Here is a 13,652-nt window from a genome sequence, read left to right on the forward strand (position 1 = left end):
AACCTAAACCTAAACCTAAACCTAAACCTAAACCTTAACCAAAACCTAAACCTAAACCTATAACCTATAACCTAAACCTAAACCTAAAACCTAAATGTATTCTCAAATCCCTAAAATTAAACGTACAAATAATCCTAATCTCAACTCCCTAACCTAAACCTAAACTTGAAAACCCAAACCTAAACCAGAACCTAAACTCGAACCTGATTTCCTAAACCTAAACCTTAACCTATTCTCAATTTCCTAAACTTATAGCTTATAACCTAAACCTAAACCTAAACCTAAACCTTAACCTATAACATATAACTTAAACCTAAACCTAAAACCTAAATGTATTCTCAAATCCCTAAACTTAAACCTATACCTAATCTTAATCTCAACTCCCTAACCTAAACCTAAACCTAAACTTGAAAACCCAAACCTAAACCCGATCCCGAACCTGATTTCCTAAACTTAAACCTTAACCTATTCTCAATTCCCTAAACCTATAACTTATAACCTAAACCTAAACCTAAACCTAAACCTAAACCAAAACCTATAACCTAAACCTACACCTAATCCTAATCTCAACTCCCTAACCTAAATCTAAACTTAAACTTGAAAACCCAAACCTAAACCTGATCCCTAACTCGTACTCGATTTCCTAAACCTAAACCTTAACCTATTCTCAATTCCCTTAAGCTATAACCTATATACTATAACCTATAACCTAAACCTAAACCTAAACCTAAAACCTAAATGTAGTCTCAAATCCTTGAACCTAAACCTACACATAATCCTAATCTCAACTCCCTAACCTAAACCTAAACCTAAACTTGAAAACCCAAACCTAAACCCGATCCCTAACCCGAACCTGATTTCCTAAACCTAAACCTTAACCTAATCTCAATTCCCTAAACCTATTGCTTAACCTAAACCTAAACCTAAACCTTAACCTAAACCTAAACCTTTACCTAAAACCTAAATGTATTCTCAACTCCCTAAACCTAAACCTACACCTAATCCTAATCTCAACTCCCTAACCGAAACCTAAACCTAAACTTGAAAACCCAAACCAAAACCCGATCCCGAACCCGAACACGATTTTCTAAACCTAAACCTTAACCTATTCTCAATTCCCTATTATAACCTAAACCTTAACCTAAACCTAAACCTAAACCTAAACCTATAACCTATAACCTAAATCTAAACCTAAAACCTAAATGTATTCTCAAATCCTTAAACTTAAACCTACACCTAATGATAATCTCAACTCCCTAAGCTAAACCTAAACCTAAACTTGAAAACCCAAACCTAGACCCGATCCCAAACCCGAACTCGATTTCCTAAACTTAAACCTTAACCTATTCCCAATTCCTTAAACCTATAGCTTATAACCTAAACCTAAATCTAAACCTTAACCTAAACCTGATCCTAAACCTATAACTTATTGTCACGCCCCAAACCCTGAAATCGGATTCACAGGAATCCTGATCACCGAATCCGGTGCTGACAGCCTCCATTGTACCCTATTCTCGGTGCCTAATGTCCATATGCTAGATTTCAATCCTGGGATCTTGGAGGATTTCTTTTTTTACATTTAACTCGTAATAAACATAACCACAAGATTACCCAATTCACAAAGGCAACATCATTATCACATATCTATTAATATAATCATTTGAGTACAATACTGAAAGGGAAATACATAAATCAAAAATCAAGCTCCAGAAGACCGCTGCACGCTCCAACCTCAACACTGCTGCAACCTAACATCACCTACACGCATCTATCATGCATAAGCTTATAGAAAGCTTAGAGGGTGGTATAAGTGTGTACACAAGGTAAGTGCCAAGCATTCAATATAATGCCATAATCATACAATACCGAAAATATTAGAAATCCATAAATTGTACAATATCGAAATAAGCAGAAATACTAATAAGATCATAAATTATACGATAACAGAGTAAGCGAAAATACTGACAAGATCATGAGTCATACAATATCAAAGTATACAATATAGATCAGCTATGCAAATGAGAAGTCATAAAGAGCCAAATATCAAATGTCGAGAATGCAATGTAATGTACGATTCTTTATGTGTTCACAAATACGTCAGCCGTATCTAGACCATATATATGCAGAAATACAGTAACCCAAAATGCCATATGCCACGGATGTAATGCAATATGTGGTGCGAATGGAATGACCATGCTGAAGTGTGAAGTTGGGATGATAGTACGTATTATCGCAGGCTATGGAATCCATCACAAGGGACTTCTATCCAAACCAGTCCCATACCTAAATTTAGATAGTCAGACTCGATGTGGTAAACTCCTGATCTCAGGTTAGTTGTGCGCCCCAACCGAAATCCTGACCATTGTGAAGGTACATATAATAAATAGTTACGCACCACTAGCCCAAGTGGATAGTGAATGAATGAATGAATGAGTATGCAACTCCTACTCAATAAGTCCACATATCAGTACTGTTCATCACCGGGGTTTAGTACACTCCAAATGGTACTGCCGCTCTCCCAGCAGCACAATCCAAGTGAGCGTAAGAAACCTCACTATCTGCCTGGCCAATAGTTTGTCAATACTTATCCTACACGTCGATAGTGGACCCATTCATGAGCTGGTTAAACTCAGCCTAGCAATGCCCCCTGTTCTCGGGCGGGTAAGGCCACACCCCCTCCCAACCGACCACGACACAATGAGAGACGTGGCCTTCTCGTATTCGGCACTCGGGCGCTCATGTATCCACTCGGTCTTGATGTTGGGGCGCCCTCTGGTACCAAGAGGGTTTATGGATTTTCACCCAGGGCCATCTATGGCAGCCTGATGCTAGAATAAATTTTCGGTGTCCTATCTGGCCATCCACGATATGCCTGTGGAGGCTACGGTCCTGATGTCACTAGGGCGTACAGTAATCATAATGCAAGATGCATGAGTCATACAATCCAATCATGCATTAATCCTGCGCATACCGTGCGCTCATGTGAGATAACCTCCGCCTATCAAGGAGTCTCATAACAACATACTCAATGACATATGCAATGATCAACCGCATCTTATAATAAATATGTAGATGATGCGTATGGGCATGTATCATGATGCTATGCTGTCACATACTCATAATCGATATCAACAACTGGTATCGACAATCGACCTCGACAATGTAGACATTTAACCAACATTGCCCCCAAGGAATGACCCTCATGGATCCTAACATATAGTGAACCCATGACCTCACACAAGGGCCAAATATATAACACCATGGGCCTCACTCAAGAGTTTAATATACGTCACGATGGGCCTCTCACATGGGCCTAACATACATCACAATGGGCTCCATCGCTTGGCCCTCAAATGCATCACAATAGGCCTCATCACACAGACCTCATATATATCACATTGGGCCTTAAACATGGGCAGAATACACACCATAACAGGCCTCAAATACGAGCCGCATATACATCACATTGTGCCTCAAACACGGGTAGAATATACATCACAATCAGAATCCACAATCGGTCACGATGATTGGCCTCGATCGATAATCGGCCAATCGGCTTAGATCGATAATCGGTCAATCGGTCATGAAAATCATAATCGGTAATCGGCCATGATAATCGGTCAATCGACCACGAAAATCATGATCGGTAATCGTCTACGATAATCGGCCTCGATTGATAATCAGAATTGGCATCTATGCAAGGTAGGATCTATAGATAAACAACCGATCAACCATAATATAAAGATCGGTCCTTAGCCATGTTATATTAAATCCAATAGCGCGAAACCATCCGTCTAGGGTGGATGGAGCCCACTTGTCTAGGTTAACCCACAAGATGATTATGAGAATGGGCCTAAGAATGCCTAAGGGAAGGTCTCAATGTGGACATCCAACCATCATTGCCCATCAATGTGGACATCTAACCAACATTGTTCCCAAGGAGTGGCTCACATAAGGGATTCATACACAATGTATCAGCCACACATACATCCCGATGGGCCCCATTATGGGCCTCTTATTTATCACGTTGGGCTTTATACAAGGGCCTCAAACGAATCACTATAGGCCACGCCCATGGGCCTTGAATACATCACAATGGGCTTCGCCCATGAGCCTTGAATACATGACATTGGGCCTTGCCCATGGGCCTCGAATTCATCACGTTGGGCCTTATCACATAGGCCGGAAGTTTATCACAATAAGCCGTATTACATCATGCGGGCCGCATCCACGGGCTGCACTAATGGGCCTCGGCACATGGGCTATAAACACAACAAGTGGGCCGCATCAATGGGCCGCACTAATGGGCCTCATGGACGGGCACAAATACATCAAGGCGGGCCTCATGGACGACCATAAATATATATCAAGGTGGGCCTCATGGATGGCCACAAATATATCAAGGTGGACCTCATCATATGGGCCACACCAAAAATCAGGGCGGCCATAAATACATCAAGGCGGGGTGTAACATGTGTATCACTGCACACATGGCCCATGTATGATGATCAGCACTGTCCAAACATTGTCCAGGTTAACCAGTACCGTTCAAACATTATCCATGTAAATCGACACTATCCAAACATTGTCTAAGTGAATCAATACCACCCAAACATTGTCTATGTAAATTTGTACCATCAAACATTCCCATGTAAATCGGCACCGTCCAAACATTGTCTAGCAAAATGAATAGATGGCATGGATTTAAAACACATACATCTCGGTGGTCCCCGCCGTCCAGGCTGCTGGACAGTGTAGATATACAATACATACATTGAGTGCAGGCACCACGTGATCTAGACGGGGTAGGTAGGACACTTATATCGGTGGGACCCACTTAGATCTAGATCTATTTCGTTCTCTTAGTACTGCAAAAAAAATGATTTTACTAACTGTTTGGATGGCATGGATTACGTATACCTGCTGATCAGCTCCAGATGGACGGTCTGAATATAACACAGACCTCATGATCGAATCGAGAGAACTTGCTGGCATTAATCCAGCAACTGCATGTTACTGGGGTCCACACAGATGACGGTTGAAGAAAAACATACATCATGGTGGTCCCACACGTGTACGGTGTGGATCTAAAACATACGTCATGTGGGCCACGGATGGCCTAGATATAACACCCATATCATGTTGGGGTCCACATCTAGCACTGTCTGGATGGTGGACGGCCAGGATAAAACACATATATCATGGTGAGGTGCCACGTGGGTGGCCCACTAGCGTCCAACCCACGTCCAACTGGTCTGGATGGTCTGGCAAGAACACATCTAGCATGGTGGGCCACATAGATGGACAGGGTGGATACAACGCATACCTCTAGATGGGCCCCACCCCAAAGAAAAACAGATGTAGGGCATGGTATAAAGACACATACATTCCAGGGGGTCCACTAGCAGAGACGGATGGACGGCATGGAAGAAAACTCATACTTCATGGTGGTATCCCACCGTCTAGATGATGGACGGCTGGGATAAAAACACTTACATCCCACATGGGCTCCACACATGTGGATACACCACATACATAATAGTGGAGTACACAGCACTGGACGGTGCTGGCTAAACACATACGTCATGGGGTGGATTTCCACCGTCCAGAGGCTCTGGACGGTGTGAATAAAGTATATACATCTAGTGGGTCCCACTGTTGATGATGGTGTGGACCACCTGAGTGCCGTGAACGACTGATTTTTAGGACAACCCCATGCCTAAAGCGGACCCATCAATTGCACGGTGTGGATGCCCCAAATGCATCACGGTGGGGCCTGAGGTGGGGTCCACTCTCCCTGCCCGTTTTGCCAGCGCTAGGACGCTGCTCGCTGCTAGCGTCTGCAATAGCAGTAGCGTTGACTTATTATATATATATATTATTTTTTTAAAGAATTTCATAGGTGGGGCCCACATCAGGAGGATCTACTCCACTGGTTGGGTCCCTAGGCTTGTGATGGGTCTAACAAGACCAATATTGGGTGTGTTTTCATGCACAGAATACCACAACAGACCCTAACAATTGAAATCACCTAAAACTATTGTTTTCTACAATATGGCCCACCAGGGATTCAAATTGACTTCTTTTTCCAACTCAACGCCTAAAATGATCTAGGAAATAGGATGGACGGTGTAGATTAGATACATACATCAAGGTGGGGCCTGTATGAGTGGCCCACCCAAAAGTTTAAAATCAAAGTACCTTTTGGGCAGTGAGTACACCTCACTGTTTGATCAATTTTCACAACGTCCAGCGCGTCGAGGGATGCTGGACATGTATATTTTATCAAGGTGGGTCCCACGTGTGGGGACCACAGCTGGTGGGTCCCACGTGAACGTGGCCCACTTGATTTGTATCAATATGATATTTATGTTTTCCCATCATCCAGAGGTAGAACTCACATGACTTTGATGGCCATGGGGTCCATTTAATGGATAGTTTGGACATCACGTACACTCATTAAGTGGGCCACAAAATAAAGGAAGGAGAGAGAAAGAGAGAGAGAGAGAGAGACCCACCTCTAGATCTTGAACTCCTCCTTTCTCCAATAGGTTTTAGAGTTCCATGGAAAGAATTTCAACGGTTGAGATTGGTTTCAGAGGGTGGAGATGAGAGATAGAAAGGTGGGCCACACTAGCTCCTCTCATGGAGCCATGGACGTTGGGTGCTCTCATGGGGTGTTGTTTGAAAAAAATGGAGAATGAGAGGGAGAGAGGGGTGATGGGAGAGAGGGATGGATGGGTGTACTTGAGTAAGGGATAGAGTTGACTTATAAGGGTTGCTTTTGTACTTGGGGATGCGATAGATTAATGGGTGTACTTTGACAAGTGAAGTGATTGATGTGATGAATTTTTTATGGATTTCAACACATGACGTTTTTCCTCGAACTGAACGCAGGCCCACATCTCCTGGCCCGTGTATCGCCTCGGCACACGAGATGCGGCATCAGAACCGCGGCGACGGTGCGGTCGCAATGATACAAGTCTCGGGTCGAGTCGACTCGGACATACAGGACATGACTTAGGACCGCGCGCAATGCCAGTTACAGGTCGAGGGTTGCCGAAATTCGACCGGGAGTACCGCGGAAGCCTACAGAATGGTACGGTCTAGAATACAGATCTTACACCTATAACCTAAACGTAAACCTAAAACCTAAATGTATTCTCAAATCCCTAAACCTAAACCTACACCTAATCCTAATCTCAACTCCTTAACCTAAACCTAAACCTTAACCTATTCTCAAATCCCTTAAGCTATAACCTATATACTATAACCTATAACCTAAACCTAAACCTTAACCTAAACCTATAACCTAAACCTAAACCTTAACCTAAACCTAAACCAAAACCTATAACCTATAACCTATAACCTAAACCTATAACCTATAACATAACCTTAACCTAAACCTAAAACCTAAACCTAAAACCTAAAACCTAAACCTAAACCTAAAACCTAAATGTATTCTCAAATCCCTAAACCTAGACCTACAGCTAATCCTAATCTCAACTCCCTAACCTAAACCTAAACCCGATCCCGAACCCGAACCCGATTGCAATAATAATGTAGCCCAATCACATGACAACAAATAAGAATGTATCCCTTTTAACATATGCCCCTTTTTACCAAGCTTTAATTTTTGTTGTTGTTTCTATTAACTTGAATTGTAGCTCAATCACATGGCAACAAACAAGAATGTATCCCTTTTAACACATGTCCCTTTTTACAAAGCTTTAATTTTTATTGTTGTTTCTTTTAACTTGAATTGAAACACTTTTTTACATTATTTACTTGCATTAGTTTTATTTTAATGATCAATTTTATTTTAAAAAAGTGCCCACTTTTTTGGAAGAAGTTTCTGCAATTCTTCATGATTCTGAATTATAATGTTTTGTTGGTTGAATATTTTTTTATTAGATGAAAGACAAAAAGAAAATTGTTGCTGATTTTTTTTCTTTTTTTATTTATGATGTTAAACTTATATGTATTTATGCATGGATGAATGTAGTTTATGTTTGGATGGATTTACATAGTTTGGGTTTTAGATGGATGTGAATGTGAATATGATGAAATATTATAACAGGAGTATATCAGGAAGAATAGGATGAAATATATTGTAACAGGTATATATTGACCATCTCAAATTTGAAAATGTCCTTTGAAGGCTCATAAGAGACGGTTCATAGCAGTCCTTTTTAAGGACGGTCCATGACCATCCTCTAAAGGCTCATAAGAGACGGTTCATAGCAATCCTTTATAAGGATGGTCCATAGCCATCCTTTTAAAGGACGGTCCATGACCGTCCTTTAAAGGCTCATAAGAGACGGTTCATAGCAGTCCTTTTTGAGGACAGTCCATAGCCGTCCTTTTAAAGGATGGTCCATGACCGTCCTTTGAAGGCTCATAAGAGACGGGTTATAGCAGTCTTTTTTAAGGACGGTCCGTGACCATCCTTTGAAGGCTCATAAGAGATGGTTCATAGCAGTCCTTTTAAAGGACGGTCTATGGTCGTCCTTTGAAGGCTCATAAGAGACGGTCCATGACCGTCCTTTTTTCATTAATAAGAATGACGGTTTTCAACCGTCCTTTAAGTAATACGACACGTCAAAATATGACGGCCCATGCGATGGTCCATGACCGTCCTTTTTGGTCATTTGAGACGGTTTTGGACCATCCTTTTTTCGCTGTTTTGGCGTAGTGACACATCATGAAGGGTGAACTAGCGATGAGCAAAAGGAGAGAGTCAATGATCCAACGGATTGAATAGGTAGTCTAGTGCCATCCGTAGTAGAAATAGCCTGATTTTCGGTGTAGGAACGAATGTCATGAAGATAGGATACAACACCAGACATGATTGGAAGCACCCGAATCAAAGAACCATATAGAAGATGAGGATATACCTGACATACCAGCCGCAGAAATGGCTTGAACGATTTGCTGGAGCATTGCAGGAGTCAAAGGTGATGAAAGACAGTCAGCAGAAACAGTAGATGGAGAATTATTAATAGACAGCTTGGAAGAAATAGTGGCAGCAGTAAAAGAAAGAGCACGACCATGGCCACGATCATGACCACCACGTCCATGGCCGAAAGAAGATGCATAGGCACGTGTTCGGCAATCTTGAATACCATTACCAGTCCGTTGACAATAAGCGTACCATTCTTTGCATTGAGCAACAACATGACCCACTTTATTGCAGCCATGACAAGTCAAATGAGTGGAACCACGTGTTGGTGTAGTGGTGGACACAGTAAGCACCATATCAGTTGATCTCGGAGTTAAGGAAGAAAGAGAGAGAACTTTCATTCATTGTTTCTCAGCCAATAAATCATCAATAATCGAATTCAATGAAGGAGTAGGGCTACGGTTCAAGAGAGCAGCCCGACAATGCTCAAATTTCGGACGGAGCTTCATAAGAAATTGTCGAACTTGTGCACTCTCGTATATAGTTTGGAATATCTTGAAGTCATGAGGAAATGTTGGATCCATCATACTCATCTCTGTCCAAATGGTGACAATTTTGGAGTAAAATAATTGAATACTGTCGTCACCCTAAGTAAGGTTAACGAGATCCTGTTCCAGGCGGTATAACTGGGCCACATTAATCTGTTGATAAATTGTCTAGCGATGCTCTCACATTGCCTCGGCAGTGCGATGAGGTGTGAGGCCAACAGCAATGGACCGATCGACCGAATCGAGAATCCAGGTAATAACCCGTCCATTATTCATTTCCCAATCAGATAATTTGTCAGCATCTGTGGAAGTGGGCATAGTAACAGATCCATCAATTAGTCCCCACAAACCACGACCCTTGAGGAAGTTCTGAAAATGGATGGCCCATAGAGAATAGTTAGTACCATCAAAACTATAATGTGGGGCCTCTGTACGTGATGAGTTCTTATCCATTAATCTGAAGTAATGTAAAGCACACAAAGAGTTGCAACAGAAGAAGGTTTTAGATATACTGTACAGCAGGAGATACCCAAGTGATTGTAGTTTCTGGATCTGGTGAAATAACAATAGTAACAGGGGCTCTGGATCTGGAAAATTGAGATCTGAAGCAACATGAATAAGGGCGTTGGATCTGGATCTGGAAAATCTAGATCTAGAGCAACAGGAATAAGAGCGCTGGATCTGGATCTGGATCTGAAAAATTTAGATCTAGAGTAACAACAACAGGGGCACTGGATCTGGAATAGAGGGGTGGCTGGAGGTGTAGAGGGGCATGTAATAGGGGTGGCCGGACGACGCAAAAGCGCTGGACGAGTAGAAGAGTGGTCAGACGATTAGGGGCGACACTGTAGGGTGGCTGGACGACGCAGGAGCGGTCGGACGAGCAGGTAAGGTGGCCGGACATAGCAGGGGTGGTCGGACAACGGAGCAGGGGTGGCCGGACAATGTAGGAGTGGTTAGACGAGTAGGGAAGGTGGTCGGACGCAGCAAGGATGATGATCGGATGCAGGAATGGTCGGATCTGACAGGTGGTGCCAGTTTTAGATCAGTGAAGCCTTGATCCATGTAAACCGGGAGAGCTGAAAGTTTTTCTGTATTTGAGACAATTCAAAGGGGTTGAATATATAGAGATTACATCCATCTATACAAGAAAAATAATAAAAGCAGAATCATCTACTTATGGAAACGAACTATACAAGGTATACTAGCTATATAAGGTATGTGAGTATGTCTAACTTTACGAACTCGTGATGGGCCGTGGACTCGTGAAACCTGAAACCAAGCATCACGCATACTCAAGTGGGCCACCCCGTGAAGATGGAGTTCCACCGCTGACACCTTATTGATATTTTAAGTTGGGATTAACTTGAAGATGATGTACCTTATTTATTACCATTCCTAAAAATAACCAATTAGAAAAGTAGATGTGTCATTTCAAAAGAAAATAGATTACACAAAAATTTCCAATATACTTGATGCCCCATACAGCCGGTGGAGATGAGATATTTGGACACATCATTTGATGATAAGGTGTGGTCGAGAAGTTCAGAAGGCCAAGAGTAGTTGGGCGAAAATGAACATGAAAAATCTAATGAGAGACAGTTATAAAAGATCAACGTGGCAATGATTCAACTATCATAACTGACAAAATGAGAGAAACTAGGTCTAAAGAGAAGCGACAATAGAGATATATAAATTGCAGAAAGATCAACACAGCAAAATATTTCATACTAATCTAGCAAATCCAATCAAATTTATCTCATCTTGTCTTAGTATAATCAGTAGCCTTAACTCTATATTAAGAGTAGTGGTAATTTTTAGTATAATCGGTACCGAGTCCAGCATGACTAACCCAATTTGAGTCCGGGTTTGGCCTGGACTAATCCGGACTGAATCTAACCCGATCACAAGTACCGATTCGGGTCGAGTCTTAAAATAATATGAGAAAACAGATGGGTGGAGTAGATATACAACGCATAGATCAAGGTGGGCCCATAGTGAGGATCCTACGGACATCACTCAACCTGGGTCGCAGCTAATATTTCTTGCTAATCAAGCAGATTTTGTATTTTTTTTTTATCTTATAAAATTGTCATAAGATGACATAGCCTAATTAAATTTTAGAAGAAAGAAATTGGAGGTGGATTAGCTAACGACACGTTAGGTAGCTGGACTCGCTACTGAAGTGACGCCACCAAGTTCTGTGGGGCCCACCATAATATATGTGTTGTATCGACACAGTCTATCCATTCAGAGAGATCATTTTAGGGCATGATCAAAAGAATGAGGTGGATCCAAAGCTGGAGTGAACACCACCATAGAAAATAGTGAGGAGAGTGACGTCCGCTGTTGAAACCTTCATATAGTCCACCGTGATTTTTATTTGAGATCTAACTTATTCATAAGTTAACACAGATATTAACAAAACGGAAACACAAATATCAGCTTGTTTAAAAACTTTTGTGGCCCTTAGAAGTTTTTAATGGTGAGCGTACTCTCTTCACTGTTTTCTGTGGGTCCCACTCAAGTTTTGGATCTGATTCATTCTTTGGCTCATGCCCTAAAATGATCTCTCCAAATGGATGGACGGTGTGGATACAAAACATACATCATGGTGGGACCGACATAACTATGTGATGTTACTTTAGTAGCGAGTCTCGCTGCTGAACCTATTTGTTAAATCCTCAAATGAAAACTTAAATAAAAATCACGGTTGACCTTAAGTTAACACAAGCATTGAAGAAGGGAAAACACAAATATCAGCTTGATCGAAAATTTTTTGTGACCCGTAGAAGTTTTTAATGGTGGGTGTGACTCTCTCCACTGTTTTCTGTGGTGGGGTCCACTCGAGTTTTGGATCTGATTCATTCTATGGCTCATGCCCTAAAATGATCTCTCCAAATGGATGGACGGTGTGGATACAAAACATACATCATGGTGTGACCCATGTGACTAGGTGACGTCACTTTGGTAGCGACTCACGCTACTCCACTCGTGCGCTGAATCCCCAAATGGAAGGAAGCAGATTGCCTAGTAACTCACTACGTTAAAGTACTAAGTAAACTCTGTGGGGTCTACCATGATTTATGTATTTTATCCGCTCTGTCCATCAATTTTACCAGATAATTTTAGGGCTTGAGATCAAAAGTGAAGTATATACAATGTTCAAATGGACCACGCCATAGGAAACAGTTGAATTGAATGTTTACCGTTGAAAATTTCTTGGGGGCTACAAAAGTTTTGGATCAAGTGTATATATGTGTTTTCTCTTCATCCATGTCCGTATGATCTTATGAACAGGTTGGGTGATAAATAAACATCACTGTGCGGCCTAGCAAGTTTTCAACGGTGGAAATCATTATCCCCACTGTTTACTGTGGTATGATCCACTTGATATTTGGATATACTTCAATTTTGGGCTCAACCCCTTAAATTAGATGGAAAAACGGATGGACGGCATGGATAGACCACATACATACAAGGTGGGCCTAACTGAGTTTACTCAGTACGGTAAGAGCAAGGCATACGGTACTCAGTATGCAATCCGATTTCCAGGCCGAACCGTCTAATGGTGTTATATATACTTTTCCTGAAACGTAAATTTTTTTAATATATTTAAAAAAACAGGTGATGTGGCACTTAAAGTGACGTGGACCAGTACTAATAGTGGATTCAGCTGCTAACTGTTTCCACGAAACAGATCGGATCCGCACTCCCATCAATAATACTAGATTTTTTATTTTTTTTAAATTTATTTTAAATTTTAACAAACATTTGGTGGACACCACAAAAAGCTCGGGCATCATATGAATCTGTAAAAACATCCTTTTTAAAAAATAAAAAAATAAAAAAATAAAAAATAAAAATAAAAAAATAAAAAAATAGCAACCATGCAACCCGAACGGATGCAAATCAGCTACTAATCATACCAGTAGCCAGCCAACCACAGCACACACTGACCATGTTTCATTTGTTTTACCATCCATATGGAGGCTGCAAGTAGATGGTTAGAATAGATTATTCGGTGTTTTTTTAAATCAGTGGTGGATCATTGTATATAAAGCCCACCAGATGGAGGGTCCAGATTCATCAACTGAACAACAACGCGTACCATTGAGTAGCAATGAACTATAAATGGTTTCCCTCATGACCGGTCAGGTTGGCCTCTATAAATAGAGAGACCTGCAACATGAAGTCAAGAG

The sequence above is a fragment of the Magnolia sinica genome, chromosome 10 (assembly GCF_029962835.1).
Source record: "Magnolia sinica isolate HGM2019 chromosome 10, MsV1, whole genome shotgun sequence".
Taxonomy (NCBI): domain Eukaryota; kingdom Viridiplantae; phylum Streptophyta; class Magnoliopsida; order Magnoliales; family Magnoliaceae; genus Magnolia; species Magnolia sinica.